Source organism: Mus caroli, unplaced genomic scaffold (genome assembly GCF_978045245.1).
Source record: "Mus caroli unplaced genomic scaffold, Mus_caroli_1 scaffold_6, whole genome shotgun sequence".
NCBI lineage: Eukaryota > Metazoa > Chordata > Mammalia > Rodentia > Muridae > Mus > Mus caroli.
The window spans coordinates 13,294,110-13,317,224 of record NW_028227261.1 but is presented as its reverse complement, the minus strand read 5'-3'; the positions used below and the strand labels follow the sequence as shown (position 1 = coordinate 13,317,224).

At 40.3% G+C, this 23,115-nt stretch overlaps 1 pseudogene; it reads left to right on the top strand.

The window, feature by feature from the left end:
- Window positions 1-20,304: 20,304 nt before the first annotated feature.
- LOC110293445 (oogenesin-3-like) lies at window positions 20,305-22,830 on the top strand (annotated as a pseudogene).
- Window positions 22,831-23,115: the final 285 nt, after the last annotated feature.

Sequence of the window (23,115 nt, the reverse complement as noted above, 5' to 3'; positions counted from 1 at the left end):
AGCACTTCCCCTTGTGCACCCCCTACAGCCTGGTTTCCTAGATTCCCACAGCCAGATACCAACCTGGGGCATCATGGAAAGTAGGCTGCAGTCCTCTACATCTGCCTACCCAGAGCACTGGAACTCTGGAGGGGTGAGGGTTTTCTCCCACTCCTTTTATTTGCCATGCCCACTGCCTGGCAGAGTATTGCAGGATTGATCTTCAGGCAGAATTAATTCCAATTTTTGGAGGAACCACCAGTTTGACTTTCAAAGAGTGCAAAAGACACTAAAGGCATGCCCAATGATGTTGACTTTACCTTTACTTCCTTAGAATCATTTCCACTATGTGACCTGACCTGCAATAGGTAACATATAAAAATACTTTGATGGTAGGGAAAAATATCTGGTCAGGCATGGTAACCAATGCCCTTAACCTCATCAAAACAGAGGCAAAAAATAGCAGATTATTATGATTTCATAAGCAGCCTGGTCATCAAACACATGGCATAGTAGCCAGGACTGCATAGTAAAATATTGTCTCAACAAACTATGGAAATAGAAGTGGTGCTGAGTGATCATTAAAGAGAATGTCTACTGTTTCAACTACCACTGTATCACATACCAGCATCTATATAATATGAATAAAGCATTCTATAAGACCAATGAGAGATAATGCAGTACCCTTTTCTGGTCTCCGCTGATGCTGTGGATATAGGATACAAAAGAGTAAGTGAAGGAAAACTCTCAGACACATGAAGAAAATTTTATGTGGTTTCATTTCATTCTGCCTGAGAAATACAGCCTATGAATAGTCATGTGATGTAGATAATATCAAATTCTGATATCTAGTAGAGGTCAACCTCAAGGGGACTCTAACTCAAGTGAACCTATCCCAGCTGTCACTTCTGTCTAGGACATCCCTACTGAATGTTCCTAAAAGGAACTGTTTCATGGATATGAGATAACAAAAGTGACATTGGAGCAATGAGCCACAAGACTATATTTTCATAAACATACCAATGAAGATTTTTTTAAAGTATAAATTATTTGCTTTTAGTGCTACTGGTGATGGCTACCAAAGGAGTACAGAGGTCAGTTTGACAAAATGTTACCAAAGCAAAGACAGAAATCACAAATGAATAGTGACAACTCAGATTTGGACAGAGCAAAGACTGTAGAGGGAAAGGTATTTGACATCCACTAGTGTCCTTTTATTGCAAGATGATCTATGGAGGCTATGGCCCCATAAGCATATGATGTGAACACTGGTTGTGGTAGTACAGCACACAGTGAGACTAAGTTGTTGAATGAGGAGCTCAAGTCCCTTAGGGGATACAGCAGAAAATTTTTGAAAAGTAAATTAAAATGTAAAAGAAACAGCAACACTCTCTTCTTTGCTCTATTGATTCTTTCTCTGATACTGTTGAGTCTATCATCTTTTTGTTCCCATTAAAATATGGGGTTATACTGGATAGCAATCCCCATACATCCCCAAAATTCGATTCATTGGAAGAAAAATGACATCAAACACATTAGTTTCACAGTTGAATAGTGTGATGGTTTGTATATCCTTGGACCAGGGAGTGGCACCATCTGAAGGTGTGGCCTTGTTGGAATAGGTGTGACCTGGTTGGAATGGGTGTGTCACTGTGGGTGTGGGTATAAAATCCTCACCCTAGTTGTCTGGAAGTCAGTCTTCCACTAGCAGCCTTTGGATGAAGACAGAACTCTCAGCTCCTCCTGTGCCATGCCTGCCTGGATACTGCCATGCTCCCACCTTGATGCCTTGATGATAATGGACTGAACCTCTGAACCTGTAAGCCAGCCCCAATTAAATGTTGTTTTTATAAGACTTGCCTTGGTCATGGTGTCTGTTCACAGCAGTAAAACCCTAACTAGGACAAGTTGGTACCAGGAGTGGGGTATTGCTGTGATAGGCCTGACCATGCTTTTATTTGAAAGAATGTGGATTTTGGGACTTTGGATTTGGAAAGCAGTGGAATGCTTTAAATGGGGCTTAATGGGTCATCCTAGTAGGAATATGGAAGACTTTGTTGCTGGGATTGATTTGAACTGTGTTGACCTGGCCCAAGAGATTTCAAAGGAGAAGAATTTCAGAATGTGGCATAAAGACTGGTTTTGTGGTATTTTGGTGAAGAATGTGGCTACTTTTTACCATTGTCTGAAAAGTTTGCCTGAGGCTAAGCTAAAGTGACTTGGATTAATTGCATTGACAAAAGAAGTTTCAAAAAAGCCGGGCAGAGACTTTGTTCTCTGGTTAATTCTTATGAAGAAAAGTTTGAACAAGCATAGCAAGCTTAGAAAGGAAAAATATAAAATATACGGTTTGAGTATTAAAGGAGTACCAGGAAGTGAAATGGAGCAAAATCTTGTGTTTTAGGAGATAAAGATTAAGGGAGTGGGACCTTGGGGCAAGATCCTACCCAGCTAAATTAGATCCAGGCATGGTGGTACACACCTTTAATCCCATGAGACAAGCATGCTGATCTCTACATTCAAGGTCAATCTACAGAGCAAGAACCAGGATAGCCAAGCTTAGGTAGTGAAGGATTTAGAAAACATAAAGCTAGTGATAATGTAATAATACAAGGGGATCATGTTCTAGTTCCTGTAAGCAGCAGAACTCGGGCAGCTTCAGCCATGTGCCTCTGGCTCTAGAGTTAAGAATGGAAGGAACTACTGGGAAAATTGAAGCTGGTTAGCTGGAGCTAAGGAATTAGCAGTGATTAAGAAGAGACCAGCATCGTTGAGATGAAATCTTCTGGAAATTGTTTTCTGGGATCACAAAGAAGCTGTGTTCCAGAGATACCCAAGGTTGTACCTCATGCTGCGGCTGGACTTGGTAATGTGTAAGAGTCACTCAGGTGGTACTGCTTGTGAAGGAATGCAGGGATCATGGAGAGAAGCTGAGGCTTAGCACTGTGAGAGGCCAGGGAAGCCCATTGGAGAAGGTGAAGCCTCAGCTGTAGTTGATGGCTCAGGATTGAAGGGGTCATGCAAAGGATTTGAGGCTTGTCACCCTGAAGAGAGCCTATGAGAGGCTATTGGTGAAGCCTAGTTGGAGTGGAACACCCCAGTGTATTGAAGATGTCAGTACCATGGGATGATTACCAAGAACACCAGCCGTAATAGAGTGGATCAACCTGAGCATAGAGTGCTACAGAGGACAGAGATGGAGAAGTGATGCCAGCCCTTAGGCATCAAGTGGAATCCCCGACACTGAAAGAAGAAGATGTAACATTGAAATTGCCTTGGAGACTCAAAGATGTTAAAAATGCCAGAGCCATGGGATACATGCTGAGGAAAGCTGCTAACAGGGAGTGGAACCAGCCCAGGAGGAAGCAGTTTGTTGCAGTCAAAAAAGATGAAAAAGGAGTGGAGATCTGAAGACCACTTTGACATCAGCCATGGAGATGCAGAGTTTGGAGTTTGCCCAGCTGGTTTCCTGCCTTGCTTTGGGGATTACAGTTAATTAAGTTGAATGAATCCCAGAAGAGACCTTGAACTTTGGACTTTTAACATTGTTGCAACTGCTATAGACTATGAGGACTTTGAAAGTTGCACTAAATGCATTTTGCATTATGCTATGTTTAAGTATGGCCCCCATAGACTCATGTTTTTGAACAAGTCTATGGGGACCAGGGAGTGGAATGTGATGGTTTGTATATCCTTGGACCAGGGAGTGGCACCATCTGAAGGTGTGGCCTTGTTGGAATAGGTGTGACCTGGTTGGAATGGGTGTGTCACTGTGGGTGTGTGTATAAGATCCTCACCCTAGTTGTTTGGAAGTCAGTCTTCCACTAGCAGCCTTTGGATGAAGACAGAACTCTCAGCTCCTCCTGTGCCATGCCTGCCTGGATACTGCCATGCTCCCACCTTGATGCCTTGATGATAATGGACTGAACCTCTGAACCTGTAAGCCAGCCCCAATTAAATGTTGTTTTTATAAGACTTGCCTTGGTCATGGTGTCTGTTCACAGCAGTAAAACCCTAACTAGGACAAATAGATACAAACTATTGAGGAGCAATACAAAAAAAAAAAATGTTACTAATGAACGAGCAAGGGAAACATAAAGGATAACATAGCTTTAAATTTGTATTGTTCCCAATTGGTCATGGACATGAGTGTGACTCAGACAACAAAGTGAATATCCTCTACTCCCTACACTGGAACTGACTCAGGCTGCCTCAGAACCCTCAAAATATGCATGAGGTTAGAACAAAATTGTACAGTACTCCATACTACAATATAACTCATGTCTCCATAGCAATCCAGAGGGGAAGAATGCATCTCTGTGATTCAATTCACACTGGAATAACACTGGAATATTCTCAATGACAGTTTCTCTTTCTCCTTTCTCTCTCTTTCTGTCCCTCTGTCTCTCTGTCTGTCTCTCTGTCTCTCTCTCTCTTTCTCTCTCTGTGTCTCTCTCTGTGTCTCTCTCTCCCTCTCTCTCTCTCTCTCTCTCTCTCTCTCTCTCTCTCACACACACACACACACACCATATTCAGGGCTCCACCACTACCAAAACCTTCCTGAATGTCTGTGATATGATGGAACTGCCCAAGCTAGGTGGTATACAATAATGTGCTGTGAGTTTCATCCAATCTGCTACTATCTCCTTTTTAGAGTTCAAAGAATTCCTTGTCTCTACAGGAGTTGCTCACTTTCACTGCCAAACATGCGATTTATCCCAAAACTAAACAAAGAAATATTTCAGAATAGCTGATCACACAGTGAAACCTGATACTGTGTTATTTACAGAAAAAAATTCTACATGTGGTGTGACCAAGCACTTAACACACACCTTTAATCTCTTGGATAGGCTATGGATGCACGCTTAGTAAAAACCTTTAATAACAAAAAATAAATTAAGATAAAGTTAGTTTGTTGTAGAATGAAGAACCCATTTTTGAAAGTGATGTCTAATTTAGTGGCAGACAAAGTGACAAATCAAAGAAAGATGCCCAATCCTCATGAACATAAAGAGGAAAGAGAAACTACTTCAGGGACTGTACAGACACAGAGAGCAAGCTCTTAGGTTGAAGCAATTCTACAGAGAGAAATTACAGAGAGTGAGTTTGCTGCATACATGGGAAAACTAAATGAACCAAAGAATGAAAAGGATGAGTTTAATACATATTTTTTAAGTTAGTATGAGAAAAATGCACTCAAAAGCCCGGAGAACTCAGATTGAATTAATCAGCTCAGGCAGAGTTTGAAGAAGAAAAGATGAGTTGAAACAGTCAGTAACGGTTCAAAAAGTATTACAAAGGCTAAGCTTGTTCAGCAGAAAATCTCAAAGGCTGAAAACATTCTCGATCTAAATGAGATTGTACAGAGGCTAGAAGCATCTAGGATTAGAACTAAGTTAGCAGAGTGAGTCAGTGAGCCTCCAAGATGATAATTAAATCAGGAGGATAAAAGATGTTAACAAACAAACACAGGAGCTAACAGATATTGGAAAACAAATGGACATAACAAATACTATACAACATTTTACTGAAACACCAAAGAATATACATGTTTCTCAACACTCTAGAACTTCCTCCTTTCTCAATAAGACAAAAAGACCACCAACAGATTGGGAAAGGACCTTTAACTATCCTAAATCAGATAGGGGACTAATATCCAATATATATAAAGAACTCAAGTAACTCAGGCACAGGCAGCAGTACATTGTTGTCTAAAATAAGATTTATTTATAAGAAATTAAACAAGATCTCAGAAGATGAAAAGATCTCCCATGCTCATGGTTTGCCAGGATCAATATTGTAAAAATGGCTATCTTGCCAAAAGCAATCTACAGATTCAATGCAATCCCCATCAAAATTCCAACCCAATTTTTCAATGAATTAGAAAGAGCAATCTGTAAATTCATCTGGAAAAACAAAAAAAACCTAGGATAGCAAAAAATCTTCTCAAGAATAAAAGAACCTCTGGTGGAATCACCATGCCTGACCTAAAGCTTTACTACAGAGCAATTGTGATAATAACTGCATGGTACTGGTATAGTGACAGACAAGTACACCAATGGAATAGAATTGAAGACCCAGAAATGAACCCACACACCTATGGTCACTTGATCTTCGACAAGGGAGCTAAAACTATCCAGTGGAAGAAACACAGCATTTCAACAAATGGTGCTAGCCCTACGGGTTGTTATCATGTAGAAGAATGCGAAACAATACATTCCTATTTCCTTGTATTAAGGTCAAATCTAAATGGATCAAGGAACTTCACATAAAACCAGAGACACTGAAACTTATAGAGGAGAAAGTAGGGAAAAGCCTTGAAGATATGGGCACAGGGGAAAAATTCCTGAATAGAGAAGCAATGGCTTGCGCTGTAAGATCAAAAATTGACAAATGGGACCTCATGAAACTGCAAAGTTTCTGCAAGGCAAAAGACACAGTCAATAAGACAAAAAGACCACCAACAGATTGGGAAAGGACCTTTAACTATCCTAAATCAGATAGGGGACTAATATCCAATATATATAAAGAACTCAAGAAGGTGGACTCCAGAAAGTCAAATAACCCCATTAAAAATGGGGCTCAGAACTGAACAAAGAATTCTCACCTGAGGAATACCGAATGGCAGAGAAGCACCTGAAAAAATGTTCAACATCCTTAATCATCAGGGAAATGCAAATCAAAACAACCCTGAGATTCCACCTCACACCAGTAAGAATGGCTAAGATCAAAAATTCATGTGACAGCAGATGCTGGCGAGGATGTGGAGAAAGAGGAACACTCCTCCCTTGTTGGTGGGATTGCAAGCTTGTACAACCACTCTGGAAATCAGTCTGGCAGTTCCTTAGAAAATTGGACATAGTACTACTTGAGGATCCAGCAATACCTCTCCTGGGCATATATCCAGAATATGTCCCAACGGGTAAGTAGGACACATGCTCCACTATGTTCATAGCAGCCTTATTTATAATAGCCAGAAGCTGTAAAGAACCCAGATGCCCCTCAACAGAGGAATGTATACAGAAAATGTTGTACATTTACACAATGGAGTACTATTCAGCTATTAAAAATGATGAATTTATGAAATTCCTAGGCAAATGGATGGACCTGGAGGGCATCATCCTGAGTGAGGTAACCCAATCACAAAGGAACTCACACAATATGTACTCACTGATAAGTGGATATTAGCCCAAAACTTAGGATACCCAAGATATAAGATACAATTTGCTAAACGCATGAAACTCAAGAAGAATGAAGACCAAAGTGTGGACACTGTGCCCCTTCTTAGAATTGGGAACAAAACACCCATTGAAGGAGTTACAGAGACAAAGTTTGGAGCTGTGATGAAAGGATGGACCATCTAGAGACTGCCATACCCAGGGATCCACCCCATAATCAGCTTCCAAACGCTGACACCATTGCATACACTAGCAAGATTTTGCTGAAAGAACTCAGATATAGCTGTCTCTTGTGAGAGTAGGACGGGTCCTAGCAAACACAGAAGTGGATGCTCACAGTCAGCTATTGGATGGATCACAGGGCTCCCAATGGAGGAGCTAGGGAAAGTACTCAAGGAGCTAAAGGGATCTGCAACCCTATAGGTGGAACAACATTGTGAACTAACCAGTACCCCGGAGCTCTTGACTCTAGCTTTATATGTATCAAAAGATAGCCTAGTCGGCTATCACTAGAAAGAGAGGCCCATTGGACACACAAACTTTATATGCCCCAGTACAGGGGAACGCCAGAGACAAAAAAAATAAAAAAAGAGAATGGGTGGGTAAGGAAGTGGGGGGAGGGTATGGAGGACGTTTGGGTTTGCATTTTAAATAGTAATTGAGGAAAATACGTAATAAAAAAAGTTCAAAACCTTTATATCAAATCATATGCATCCAAGCCAAAAAAAAATTATTTATTTTATGTATATGAGTACACTGTAGCTGTACAGATGGTTGTGCCCATCATGTGGTTGCTGGGAACTGAACTCAGGAATTTTGCTTAATCTGGCCCCACTTGTTCCAATGATTTAAAACTATTATATGTAAGTACACTGTAGCTGTCTTCAGACACACCAGAAGAGGGCATCAGATCTCATTATGGATGGTTGTGGGCCACCATGTAGTTGCAGGGATTTGACCTCAAAGCCTTGGTAGAGCAGTCAGTGCTCTTAACCAGTGAGCCAACTCTCTAGCCCCTGTAGCAGTACATTTCTGACTCTGTAATCCACTTATAAGTGAAATCTTACCATGCCTGTCCTTTTGGGACAGGGTTATCCTGCTCAGAATGATATTCTTAAGATCCATCCATTTGCCTGTAAAATTCATGATGCCACTTTTTTTTCATAGTTGAATAATATTTCACCATGTGAATAATATTTGATTGTGTAGATGCACCACATTTTCTTTATCCATTCTTCAGTTGAGGGACATCTAGTCTTTTTACAGTTTTTGTCTATTTTGAATTAAGTTTCTATAAATATAGTTGAACAAGGTTTTTGTGATATGGTGGTGCATCTTTTGGGTATATGCCAAGGAGTGGAATGGCTGCATCCTGTGGTAGAACTATATTCCTAGTTTTCTGAGCAACTGTCAAATAGTTTCCAATATGATTGTACAAGTTTGCACTTCCAACAGCAAAGGTGAAGTGTGCCCTTTGCTTTATTTATACGCTGGCCAGCATGTGCTATCACTTGAATTTTGATTGGAGCCAATTTGATGGGTGTAAGATGGAAACAAAAAGCTGTTTCGATTTGTATTTCTCTGATTACTAAGAACTTTCTACATTTCTTTAATTGCTTCACCATCTTTTGAGATTCATTTGTTAAGCATTTGCTGTTTAACTTTGTGCCCTATTTTGAAATTATGTTATGTGTGTTGATGGTGTCTAACTTCCTGATTTCTTTATAAATTTTAGATGTTACCACTCTGTCAACATCTAAACCCATCTGTGTGGGTTGGTGAAGATACTTTCTCAATGTGTAGACTGCCATTTTGGTGAAATCCTGCTTTATAGAAGCTTAGCAGTCTTATCACGTCCCATTATCAGTTACTATCTGAAGGCAGCAAAGTTATTCTCTAATTTAAACTTTGTCATAGTCAGTTCTAGAGGATATGCAGAACCTTTAGTACAGGTGGACAGGTTGTAGTAGAACAAATCAGATTTATAACTATGCAGGATTAAAGGTACAATCTGTTTTGTTTTTTGTTTTTTGTTTTTTAATTTAAAGATCACAGGCAGATGTAAGACATTTGAACGACTGGTAACTTACTAAATTGTAAAGTGGTTTGGGAAAGTAGGCTAGAATCTTAGCCATGTGCTAGTCACAGGGTTTACTTGTTTAATACAAGTTTAAGCCTAGTGTCAATAAAAAAAATGTATTTCTTTTTAATGATTGCTAAGCTTTGATTTGAATTTCTGTATTGGTCTATCTAGGTGTCCCACCTGACGTATGGGATTAATCTATACTTACACTCCTTCATTTATATGTTGGCTCTATATGTCTCTATACCCTATAGATATAGTCATATACATTTCCTCCCTGGGTTCTTTACTGACCATTTTATTTACCTACATTAGAACTCTTACCACACCCCCAAAACTTCGAACCAAAGTAATCCCTCCCCTATCTCAATCAAAGTTAGCACAACTTTCTTGTTAGAGGATAATATTACCTCTTTGAGCCCTGTGACCAACAGTGACCATGTATGGGCATTCTTGGATTGGCATGTTTTCCATTGTTATCCTATTTTTGATAGGAAAAGCATCAAAGGTACCCTTGAGGATTTCAAGAATTGAGTGAGATTCATCATAGCATTATAATTTGTTCCAAGTGTAATATGTTCACTTAAGTTTAGAGAAAAACAGGTTTTGTTAAACCCAGTTATACAAAGGCCATTTGTAAACTGGAGGTGTTTAGCTGGGGTCATTAGAAAGCTTTAGCCTCAAAATGTGACTTTAGTCAGGGCTGAAGATAAAAATTGGCATGAAACATAAGACTAAGAATGTAATGGGGAAGAAGGGTCCTGCCTGCCCATCTCATCCATAAGGCCATCTTGCTGGAGTGATTAGTATCTTTTATATTTATCTCTGATCTTAATTTGCTTATTGATGTTCATCTCTTTGGACTTGACAACACTTTATGTATTTGAAAACACCCCATAGGCTGAGGTGACAAAAAGGTTAGCCTCTCATAATACAGTCATGGAAGTTTTCTTTACTGGGAGCCTGAATTCTTAACTCACAAGGGGTGAAACCTGAATAACAGACAGGATCATAGTAGGTATTTTAGGTCCAGAGCCATGAAGACTTGGTGAGCTCAAGTGGTTGGGAACGAGATTGATTGAGAGGGAGAAGTAGCATGTGGTCTGAGTGCTGACTAGATGAATGCTTGATGCATATCCTTCAATGTGAAGATGGAGGGGGATGCTTGGAAAGATGTCTCCCAGTAAATTATGTTTGTCTTACACATCACTCAGGGAAAAAAAAACATGCAATCTTCAAGCATCTTCCATGTACATTCTGTCTGGAGTGAACATCTTCAAACTGGTTAGAGCCCCTAACATTTTTTAACAGCTGATCCAAAAAGGGTTGTGAACAACTGAAAGTTAATGTGGTTTGTAGATGTATCCCTAATTTCTGTTTCTTCTGAGGAAAAAAAATAAACGTTTTTTCTGCCCTACAAAAAAGAAAGAAGGAAGGAAGGAAGGTTGGAAGGAAAAGAGAGAAGGGAGAGAGTGAAAGAAGAAAATAAATCGAAAAAGAAGGAAGGAAGGAAGAAAGGAAAGGAAAGGAAAGAAAAGAAAGGGAGATAGAGAGAAAGAAGAGAGGAGAGGTGAGGAGAGGAGGGGAAGGGAGAGGAGAGAGGAGAGGTGAGAGCAGAGAAGGAGAAGGAGAAGGAGAAAGAAGAGGAGGAGGAAGAGAGAAGGAGAAGGAAGAGGAGGAGGAGGAGAAGGAAGAGGAGGAGAAGAAGGAGAAGGAGAAAGAGAAGGAGAAGGAGAATGAGAACGAGAAGGAGAACGAGAAGGAGAAGGAGAAGAAGAGAATAATAATATGTGTCCAGCCTTGACTACATGAAAAGTGCCAGAACCTTCAGTGCTATATAGAGAGCCTTAGTGTCAAAGCAAAGAAAGAAATCGCCATGTTTACAATTCACACACATGAATCTCATCACTCCATAATAAGATACAGGCAGATCACAACAAATTTATTGGAAGTGTCTAGACTAAAGATTTCCTTTTGTAAAGGCACAAAACTAAAACTAGAGTGACACTCAAGAGCCCTTTAGCTAAACTCCCCAAACATTCATTTAGTAGATATTTATGTACTAATTATTAGGATGTGTTTAGACAAAGTCTTGATATGTAGCTAAGGTTAATCTGAAACCCCAATTCCCCGCACAACTTCTGCCTGAGCATTCCACTTGATAGAATGACTGTTCTAAACCAACACACCTGGCTGAGTTTTTTTAAAAGCAGTGCACAAGGTTCTAAGTGTGTGTCTCATTGGCGTTACTCTCTTTCTGATACTAGACATGCACACAGAACCTCCAAAAATTATCCTCCAAGGACTTTGTGACAAACACATTGTCACAACTGTGCATTATTCCTGAATATATAGCTGAGTTGCATGTTCTGTCATTCTTCAGTTGTATTAGCTAGCTACTCAAGAGGGCTGAGACAGGAGGATGGCTTGCAATTATGGTTGTGGGGCAGCAGGTCTGTACATACATTCTCCAGATGGTGTTGATTGATGTTGGTAGTAGGTGGCACAGTAGACAGAGAAGATCACCAAGATGCTAAGCCTTCATTTCTGAAGGTGCCAAGGGGTACATCTTCTCAGCAGGACTGACCCCTAGCTAGTTCACTCTAGCTATTTTATTCAAATATTATATGAAATTAATTGGGGTTGGGAAAGGATTCAAGCTACCAAGGTTATCTTGCCCTAACTGCTCATGAGAGCAGACAACCAAAAAAATTCTCAGTCCCTTTTGACCTTGGCTAGCCATAGTCAAAAAAAGAACTCCAGGTTTGCCAGGAGTGTCTTAGACCTAAGATGAGTGTAGCTGCAAGCTCTCACATAGCACCAAGTGCAGACATTCCAAAGAGGCAACATTTCTTCAAGGTTCAAACAGTCTCATGACAATTTCTCAGCTTCTGCTGAATGATCCAAACATAGCAAAGGCTTATGTGTCATTTAAAACAGTTTTCAATTTGCATCATGGATAGAAATGATGTCCTTAAGTCAAAAGAGGGAGTCTGAGAAGAAACCAGCCAGGACCCTAAATAATGGATGCCAATAATTTGAGCTGAACCATATATGGTGGAACACATATTTAGTCTCAGCATATATGATAAAGAAGGATGATCTTTGTGTTTTTATGGCTAGCCTGGGCTGTATAAAAAGGTTCAGAAAAGCCAGAACTACATGTCAGAGCCTGTTTTAAAAACACAGTGAAATTGAGACAGGATGTTGGCTCACACTTATCAAAACAGGAGGTAGAAATGGTGTTGTCACTTTCTCTTTGCAAACAAACAAATTCTTAGTCAAGCATGCCTGTGTGATCCTTTCATTTCAGTGCTCAAAGAGCAGAGCTAAGCTAATCTCTGTGTTCAGGGCTAACCTGGTCTATATAGGAACTCCCAAGCCATTCATATCTGTAGAAAGTAATACCACATCTTCATTAATATTTGTGAGATGGCTCACATGTTTAGACCACAGACTGGTCTTTCAAAAGACCCTAGTAAAATTTCAAGTGCCCATATCAGTTCACAACCACCTAAAACTACAGAACCAGAGGGATCCAACTACTTTAGACTCTGGGAATTTTCATCTATGCTAACATTTCTCATTAAAGATGCACACATACACATTATTTAAAATGAGAAAAACTTTAAGTGTGACAAATGAGGTCATCACCCCTGAAATTTATGTATAAGTGAATGAATGAATGAATGAATAAACAAATAAATAAATGCATATAAAAGACCTGAGCACTAAAATTATTAGCAGTATTTTATTTATGCCCAGCAGACTGAAACAATCATGTTATTAAATATTCACAAATGCATTTCATATATAAGCTTTTTTATTCTAATTTTCCATTTTTTGGATTTTGGCCTTCTTTCTTTGTTTCTTTCCTTCTTTTCACAGTTTATTTGTGTATTGATGGGTATACTGGAACTTCCTCTGTAGAAAATCCTGGCCTGCAACTCAGAGATCTCCCTGCATCTACATCCCTACTGAAGTAGAGACTTCTAGATTATTGGAAAGTGATTTATATTTAATGATATTTTGCTGAGACGCACAGGTGAAAGAATGTCTCCCTAAAGCAGACACATGAAAGAATAATTTCCTGAAACAGACACAGGTGACGGGATTATTTAATATAGCAGAATGTAAAGGTTGCTTGATAAAGGAGTATATATGACCCCACACACAGTGGAAGAACAACAGTGAGCTTTGTTTGGATTGCTCTAGCCACTATTTTGTGCTAACAGCACCCATGTATTGGTTTGCCTTACATAGGAAACTTGACCTCAATTTGTGATAATACTGCTATTGAGTGAAACTTGCCAAGAACTGCCTGTGAGATTCCTGTACCAGCTTGCTACTTCCGTGGCATCTCCTGAAGCCAACTGGCAACCCTGATGTTTTCTACAGGATTGAATTACAGCTTCAGGTTCCTGCCTAATACCTGTGTGCTGATAGGACTGGACTGAAGCTGTTGGTTCCTATGCCTTGTGTTGCCTTGGGCTGCGTTTAGGCTCTGTGTATCCAGGAGCTATGGACATCACTGAAAATACCTGTCCACAGGGACATGTCTGAGTCAGAAGGGGTCTGGTAAAGCACTCTGATGCAATATATTCATGCTGTGTCCTAGGAACTGTAAGTCTTCCCCATCCCAGAAATCACCAGAAGGCCAGAATCCCTGATCTGCAATACTAGAGAATTACTTGTGCACTGTTGTACTCTCTAGCTGTCTCACGTCCAAACACTCATCAGTCTCAGGGTATGGAGGCTCTCATAAGAACTGACCCAGATAAAATTAACCTTTGTCTCACCAGGTAGCAAACCCTGCTCCTTTGAATCCCATTTCCCTTTGCAAAGGTTATTCAGGAGAAGGCATTGTGCCCAGCCTATTGTCTTGGCAAAAAGACACTGATTAAGTCATTCAAATGAGGCAGTACTACTTGCCTTATGCCCTACAACCTAGGTCCTGCTTTCCACACACTGATTCTGTCAATGATGGACTGAGGAGAATCTCTGATATGTATGAACTTACTCTTTGCTTTTGAAGTTATTATAAAATTCTGTGTGACAGTGGGCTTTATTATACTAATTTGGAGAATTGGTAGAAGGTGTGTGAACTGATTATCACCTGGCTGCACATTCAGATTGTGTCTGAAATTTAAAAGTGAACCAAAACATTACATTTTCTCTAAGCGTCTCTGCAGCCATGTGCTAACTTAAGAGTACCCTGGGAGACTGTGAATCTGAGAGAGGCATGCCACTGAATACTTCAGCTTGCATTGCTTTCCGTCCTTCCCTTTCTCCTCTCTCTTAATTTCTGTGGTAGATGAGGATTTTGCACACTGAGACAGGATGCTGTAGACTTTCAGACTATTCTGGGCTGTGTAGTGAGACCCAGTGTCAGAATTTAAAGAAAAAGGCATCCAACACAAATGAATGTTGGGAAAGCCTACATAGGAGAGAAAGGTAAGAATTACCAACTTGGTTTTTTCTTCTTTCTTTCTTTCTTTCTTTGTTTTTTTTTTTTTGTTGTTGTTGTTGTTGTTATAGCTGTTATTTTTTAATTAGGTATTTTCTTAATTTACATTTCAAATGTTATCCCAAAAGTCCCCCAGATACACCCCCCTCCACTCCCCTAACCACCCACTCCCACTTCCTGGCCCTGGTGCTCCCCCATACTGAGGCATATACATTTTGAAAAACCAAGGGGCCTCTCTTCACAATGATGGCCAACTAGGCCATCTTCTGATACATATGCAACTAGAGACATGAGCTCTGGGGGTGGGGTGGGGGACTGGTTAGTTCATATTGTCGTTCCACCTATAGTGTTGCAGACCCCTTTAGCCCCTTGGGTACTTTCTCTAGCTCCTCCATTAGGGTCCCTGTGTTCCATCCAATAGCTGACTGTGAGCATCCACTTCTGTGTTTGCTAGGCCCCAGCATAGCCTCACAAGAAACAGCTATAACAGTATCCTTTCAGCAAAATCTTGCTAGTGTATGCAATGGTGTCAGCATTTGGAGGCTGATTATGGGATGGATTCATGGAATCTTCTGCACCTGAGATTCTCTCTTCCATCTCTTGTATTCTGTTGCTGATGCTTGCATCTATGGTTCCTGATTTCTTTCCTAGGGTTTCTATCTCCAGTGTTGCCTCACTTTGGGTTTTCTCTATTGTGTCTACTTCCCTTTTTTTTTAGGTCTTCTATGGTTTTGTTCAATTCCATCACCTGTTTGGTTGTGTTTTCCTTTAAGGACTTCTACCTGTTTGGTTGTGTTTTCCTGTTTTTCTTTAAGGACTTGCAACTTTTTAGCAGTGTTCTCCTGTATTTCTTTAAGTGAGTTATTAAAATCCTTCTTGATGTCCTCTACCATCATTATGAGATACAATTTTAAATCCGGGTCTAGCTTTTCAGGTGTGTTGGGGTATCCAGGACTGGCTGAGCTGGGAGTGCTGGGTTCTGATGATGGTGAGTGGTCCTGTTTTCTGTTAGTAAGATTCTTATGTTTGCCTTTAGCCATCTGGTAATCTCTGGAGTTAGTTGTTATACTTGTCTCTGGTTAGAGCTTGTTACTCCCCCCGTGATTCTGTTAGCCTCTATCAGAAGACCTGGGAAACTAGATCTCTCCTGAGTTTCAGTGGTCAGGGTACTCTCTGCAAGCAAGCTCTCCTCTTGCAGGGAAGTTGCACAGATATCTGGCGTTCAGACCTGCCTCCTCTCAGAAGATGAAGGCCTGAAACAGGGCCTGTCCCAGAAGCTGTGTTGCTTCCACCTGTCCCAGAAGATGTGTAGCTTCTGTAGTTGGCAGTCTCACCTACACAGCCTAGTCTCTCACAGATCATGGACCAGAGATGGCTCCCCCAGGTGCTCTGGCAAAACCCTCCCAGGCAGGGCAGACAACTCTCCTCTGGCAGGGAAGGTGCCCAGATGTCTGGAGCCCGAAACGGGGTTTACCCCAGAAGCTCTGTGGCTTCCGCCTGTCCCAGACGCTATTAGCTTCTGTAGTCCACACTCTCACCTGCTCAGACCAGTCTCTGTGGGATCCAGGAATCAAGATGGCTCCCCCATGTGCTCCCTAACTTGGTTTTTTTCAATCTCATTTTCCATGAGGGGCACAAGTACGGAGGAGGAAACACAGGAATCACTGGACTGGGACTAGGATAAGGGTGAGAGCTTATGGAGTTGACAAGAGACCTTCCCACATGCACCATGTTGGCCTTACACAGCCATTGCTGTGGTTTCCTGCCATGCCACGACCATGCTGATACTCACAGGCCTCAGGCTAGCATGCTATGAACTGTGTAGGCAGAAAACAAAAGGCCATATCCTGGTAGTTGACTTCAATGTAGAGTCACAATGAGTTTGGATAAGTGCTATATGCGTGGAGTATAAAAGTGGTCTTGACCTCAGAGATCCACCTGTCTCTGCTTTACAATTGCTGTGATGAAAGGCATGATCCAAAACATTTTGCATCAATAGATCAGTTCTTTACTCTGGCCCAAGAATCTTCTTTTGTAAGGATCTGATCTAATTTACCTTCAGCATCCAAATCTGAAAAAGAGCAAGTGGCTAGAGACAATTGAAACAGAGGCCCACTTTGGCTGGGAGGGTGTTGGCTATAAAGGGAGGGTTCAGCTGAAAGCTATATAAAGAGTCATAGTAGGCAGAGAAACTCTCAATCTCTTGAAGCCTGCAGTTGCAGCTTTTCCCTGCCAGAATATGGTGATCTGTTGCCATTGTCCAGATCAGCTAAGCACCTCAGCTCCATTAGGATACCTCATCTCATGCAACCTAGTCTAGCCTTGTCCTCACTTGAAATTTTGTTCATAATATGTAATACTTGGTGGTTCTTCCTTTTCAAGATGAGTTCTTGCTATGTTAGTTTCCCTGACTTGTATCATAGATATTCTGTAATTTTGGGCTTATATCCAGTTACCAGTTAGTACATACCATGCATGTTATTTTGGGTCTGCATTACCTCACTCAGAATGATGTTTTCCTGTCCCAAATGTTTGACTGCAAAATTCTTGATGTCCTCAGTTTTTATTAGCCAGATTGTATTCCATTGTGTAAATGAACTGCATTTTCTGTATCCATTCTTCAGTTGAGCAATATCTGGGTTGTTTCCAGCTTCTGGCTATTACAAATAAGACTGCTAGGAACATAGATGGGCAAGTATCCTTGTGGTATGGTGAGGCAACTTTTGGGTATATGACCAGGAGTGGTACAGCTGGCTCATCAGGTAAACGTGTTTCCAATTTTCTGAGGCACAACCAGATTGATTTCAAGAGCAGTTGCACCACTTTGTAACCCCACCAGAAATGGAGGAGTCTTCTCTTCCTCCACATCCTTACCAGCATGTGCAGTCACTGGAGTTTTTGATCTTAAGACATTCTGATTGTCATAAGGTGGAATCTTAAGGTCATTTTGATTTGCATTTCCCTGAAGGCTAAGGACTTTGAACATTTCTTTGAGTGCTTTGGTCATTAGAGATTTTTCTACCTTTGAATTAGGGACTGGATTGAAGAAGCTGAAGGAGAGGGTGACCACATAGTAATTCCACCAATCTCAACTAACCTGGATTGTACAATCAGAGCCACCCAACAGGGCACCATACACAGACTGGTCCAAAGCCCCCAGTACATATATAGCAGAGGACTGCCTGATCAAGCTTCAGTGGGAAAGACTTGAGGCCCTAGAAAAGAGGAATGCCTGAGGGGATGGGGGTAAGGGAATCACCCTCTTGAAAGAAATAGGGAGGAGGAATTAGATAATGGACTTTGGGAGGGAGGGAATGGCTGGAATATTAAATAAACAAACACATAAATAAATAAATAAATAAATAAATAAATAAATAAATAAATGAATGAATGAATGAATGAATAAATAAATAAATAAATAAATAAAAGATTGCCAGGCCTTAAATTGACAGAGATTCTCCTACCTCACCCACCTGAGTCTGCTTAACCAGAATATCCAAGTGTGTTCTCAATTACATCTAATTATTAATTAGGTCATAGTGGTTTCTGTGGGATTTTTCAGTTTTATGTAGTTTGCTTTTGTTTCTTGAGACAGTCTAACTAAGAATGTAAGGGTGACCTTCAATTCTAGGCACTCTAGGCTGGAATGTCAGATGTGAGTTACTCAAAGAGACTTGGGTAATTACATTTATGCCACTTCAAACCTGGCATCCTTTGGTGTGTTTTTAATCCCAGCAACATGGAGGCAGAGGAAGGCTGTGAGTGTCAAAATAGCCAGATATTATATGTGTCTTTAAAAAAAAGGGAAAACAAGGGGCTGGAAAGATGTGTCAATGGTTAAGAACACTTGGAGTTCTACCAAAGGGATTCTGTTTAATTTCCAGTAAATACATGGTGGCTAACAACCCTTTGTAATGGGATCTGATGCCCTCTTTGGGTGGGTTGGATGACAGGGACAGTGTACTCATATACATCAAATCAATAAATAGATACTTAAATAAATAATGCAAAACAAGCAAACAAACAAAAAATACCCCCCAAAAAAATGGTATTTCCATCTGGTCTCTGAAAATAGTCTCTTATTGTAATGGAACTCAGGATGTCCTCAAACTTACAGGAAACCCCTATATATACACATACATACATATATGTGTTTATGTAGTGTCTATGTACATGTACATTTATGTATGTATGTATGATATATGTACATGTGTAGGTGTGTGTGTATTTAACAGATATAATATCATAATCACATCTCACTCCTTCCTCTTCTTCTGTACCCACCCTTGACTGCAACAGGAATGCAGAGGCTGGATACTCTCTAAGATCAATGGCAGCCTAATTTATATAGCACGTTTCAAACAGCTGAGGATAAGATCATGTCCCAAACAAGCAAAACAAAACAAACCAATAAAAAAAATAATTAAGGTATTCCTATCTGCTGATTGATATATGATCTATTCTTTTGAAGAAATGCAGAATGTGTTCAAATTTTCAGGAAGAATCTTGCAATTTTTTATTGATTGTTCAGTGAAAAATCTGAATATCACTTAAAATAACAATTTGGTCCTCTTTACTTCTTTCTTTCTTCCTTCCTTCCTTTTTTGTGTATTTCCTTGTTCTACAGGTCTCAGACTATCTGTTCTGGTGCTGTAGAAGGAACCAATTATGACATTGAGCTAGTGAGCCTCCTGCCTGCAGCATATGAATTATAATTTCCACCTCATAGTATTTTCTTTCTCAATGTTTTATAAAGGGTTACTGACCATGCCAGTGGTTACTGAAGGGTTACTAAATTTAGTATTTCTTTCCATCTCTACTTAGCTTTGTAGTTTTCAGACCTCAAGTTCTGAACCTTACCAACACCTTCTCCAAAAGGCCTATATGGTCATAATCAAAGATTGATGTCAACAACTAATGATGGGAATGTCAAAGATGCTGTAACTTATTCCATGCAATGTAGCTGGATAAATGAAGATTGTGGAAACTTTGGAAATTGATTTTCCTTGAGGGCCTGGATAGCTAAGCACAGTCTATTCATCATCCAACAACTGATTGAGGCTTCAGAGATCCTAGTGATCCCTTCCCAGTGGGATTTATTCCCCCAGCAGTGCCTGCAATATGATGTGGATTTTGGGAACTAGGAAACTATGGAGACCCTTCACACTACCATAGAGAACTATGGCTTTAAAATCAAAGCAATCAAGACCAAGAAGTTATGGATAGACATACTATGGTGGCACAGGCTGAGCAGTGATTGAACACACATGTATTTCCAGAAAATGTGAGGCACAGGCACACAATTCTCTGTTGGGTTCAGTCTACTGTGGTCTATAAAGCAAGTTTTAGGACAGCCAAAAGATATAGGTCATTCGGTAAAGATCTATATCAAATTATTATTATTATTATTTCAAAGAACAAAGAAAAAAAAAACAACTGAGCATGCTCAAATTGGTAAACTGAGTTCTGCATCCTCAGCACGAGTGATCTAGCCCTCATACTTCCCTGAGTGGACCAAAAGGCTTCCGATGTTTCTTGTCATTAGTACTATATTTTTCTCCTGGCTTCCCTAGAATGACTCTTTGGAAGAAGACACAATGAATGTCAACTCCCCACCCTCCCTCATGAAACTGGCAAGTCAGAGGCTACTGAGGGAGGAGGCCTTGGCCATTTCTGCTCTCAAGGACCTACCCAATATGCTGTTCCCAGTGATGTTTGAGGAGGCCTTCATTAATGGTCATACTAAGATCTTGAAGGCCATGATACCCTTGTGGCCCTTCCCATACCTTTCTGTAGGAATGATGATAAAGAACCTGACCCTGGATACATTGAAGGCTCTTCTTCAGGGAATAGATATACTGACTTCAAAAATGGTTCATTGCAGGTAGGCAGGATCATCTGGGGTTGGAGGAAGGTTCTCTGAGTGCTGAGAATGAGCAACTAGGGAAAGAGAATATTTGTCCAATGTTGGATCAAAGGCTTCTGATCTTCAACTTTTTCTTCACCCCATAGTCAGTATTGTTCTTTTCTGGATGAAGAGGTTTTGAGGGGTGTAGTCCCTTGGGGTCAGTCTCAGCTATCTGGGCAAATAATGTTTAATAGTGAAGGTAGAAAAGAGTAAACACACCCAAAGGGGAATGGACCTTCCCCTGCATCCCTCAAAGGTTCAAGTGAAATGAGGTTGAGATTATGGGGCCTGGAATGAAGGGAAGTAAGACAGCGTGAAAGATGTCCTTCTTACAAAGAATGCTATTCATTTTCTCAGCATGAGGCTCAGGGTTTTATTCTAGGCACAGGAATAAGCAAAGTTTTAAAAGAAAAAGCTGAAGTGTGAAATGTGAAAAAATTAAGACTATAGTATATGTCATCACTTACCTACTGAAAATTTTACTCATTTCTCCCACATTAGGTGCAAACTCAAAGAGATCAAATGGAAGAATACAGACTATGGTTTGCATGGAATATGACCTGGATCCCATGAAGTTGATGGCTTATCAGAGTTCATGGAACAGAAACAGCCTGACTGTAGGGTGAAGAAAGAATTGAAGGTGATAACTCATCTCAAACTCATGGAGGGCAGTCTTGGTGAATGTGCTACATACTTGTTGCAGTGGGCCCATCAGAGAAAAGATTCTATTCATCTATGTTGTAGAAAGCTGAAGATTCAGGGCTTAACCAACACCACAGTTATAGAAATCTTCAAAATTGTACATGCAGAATGTATACAAGAGCTGGAGTTATGTTGTCTTTGCCTGGAAGATTTGGATTTTCTTAACCCTTACCTGAAACAGATAAACAATCTTATTACACTCAAACTAGATGAAATCAAAGGTACTGTCAGTATGGGTGAATCTAGAAATCTTGATGAGGAGAAAGTGATCACATTGATATCTCAACTTCCCACACACAACCATCTCAAGAAACTCTGTATAAATGATGTCCCTTTTATAGAAGGCAACCTGAAAGAATGTCTCAGGTATGTAAGGACTGAGGGGATCTAGTAGACCACAGAAAGCACATAGTTTTTCTTTGATTTTCTCTTTCCTTTGTTTGGTTATTTTTATTTTTGCAAGCTAGGGAGTCCATAATGGTCTGGCCACCATAAACTAGCAATATTAGAAACATAGCATATGAGAGAAGATGGGCTCTGAGATAAGACATATATGACCAGGCATAATCATTGCCCTCGTTGCTCATGTTTTGAGTCCAGAAACAGGTTGAGTAGATGAGAAATATGCAACACTGGATTTCATGGTGAAGGCAGGATCATGGATATTGGAGGAACAGGACCTCTGAGAACATCTAAAAATAGCAATAGGAAGTAGTTGAATTTTATTTGAAGTAGGTAGTTCTTCCTACATGCACCAAGTTGGCCTGATATATCCATTGGTGTGCTTTCCTGCCAGGTCCTGAATCATGTTGATATTGACAGGATATTGACTAGAATGGTCTGAGTTTTGTGAGCAGACAACAGAAGGCCATGTCCAGGGTGGGGTTGACTTCAATGTATAGTCAGAATAAGTTTTGGAGAATGTCATCTGCTTACCTGCTAATCCAATCCACCCTTTTCAATACCATTTGCCTGAAAGCAAACATTTCTTCTCTCTCCAGGTGCCTGAAAAAGCCCTTCGAGATACTTTGCATCACTGACTGTTACCTCTTACAGTCAGACTTGGATTACCTGCCCTACTGCCTGAATATTTTGGAGCTCAAATGTCTGGACCGTAGTAATATACCTTTAAGTCATTTACTCCTTGAGCCTCTTGGGTTTCTCCTTGAGAGAGTTAGACATACTCTGGAAGGCCTGATATTGAAGTCATGTGAAATGGGAGAATCTCAGTTCAACAGCCTACTGCCTGCCATAAGTCAGTGTTAACAAGTCACTGAAGTCAATTTCTATGACAATGAACTCTCTCTGCTTTTCCTGAAAAAAAAATTCTATACCACACATCCAAGCTTAGCCAGCTAACTCATGAGCTGTATTCTGCCCCTCTGGAGTGCTATGATAGCAGAGATATAATACTATCACACAGATTAGAAAAGTTTTGTCCTGAGCTCCTGAATATACTCAGGGCCAAAAGACAGCCCAAGGAGGTCACTTTTGCTACAACCCAATGCTATAACTGTGGTGGGTCCTATGTTTATAATCTGGAGACACAACATTGCTTTTTTGAAAAATACTTTCTGTTGGATTAACTGTGGAATGTAGAAATGGAAGCTTAGTATTGGGGATTGATAAAATTTTAAGTTATTATATGTTGCTGGAAGGAGTATGTATATATCAATCACCTTAATGTCTGAGACACACTAAAGGCAAGATCCTCCTGTGAGATGGTGAACGAATGTTGCATCTGCAAAAAGTGTCAATCACTCTTTCTCCTCTAGAATTTTTGTAGTTGTGTAGTGTG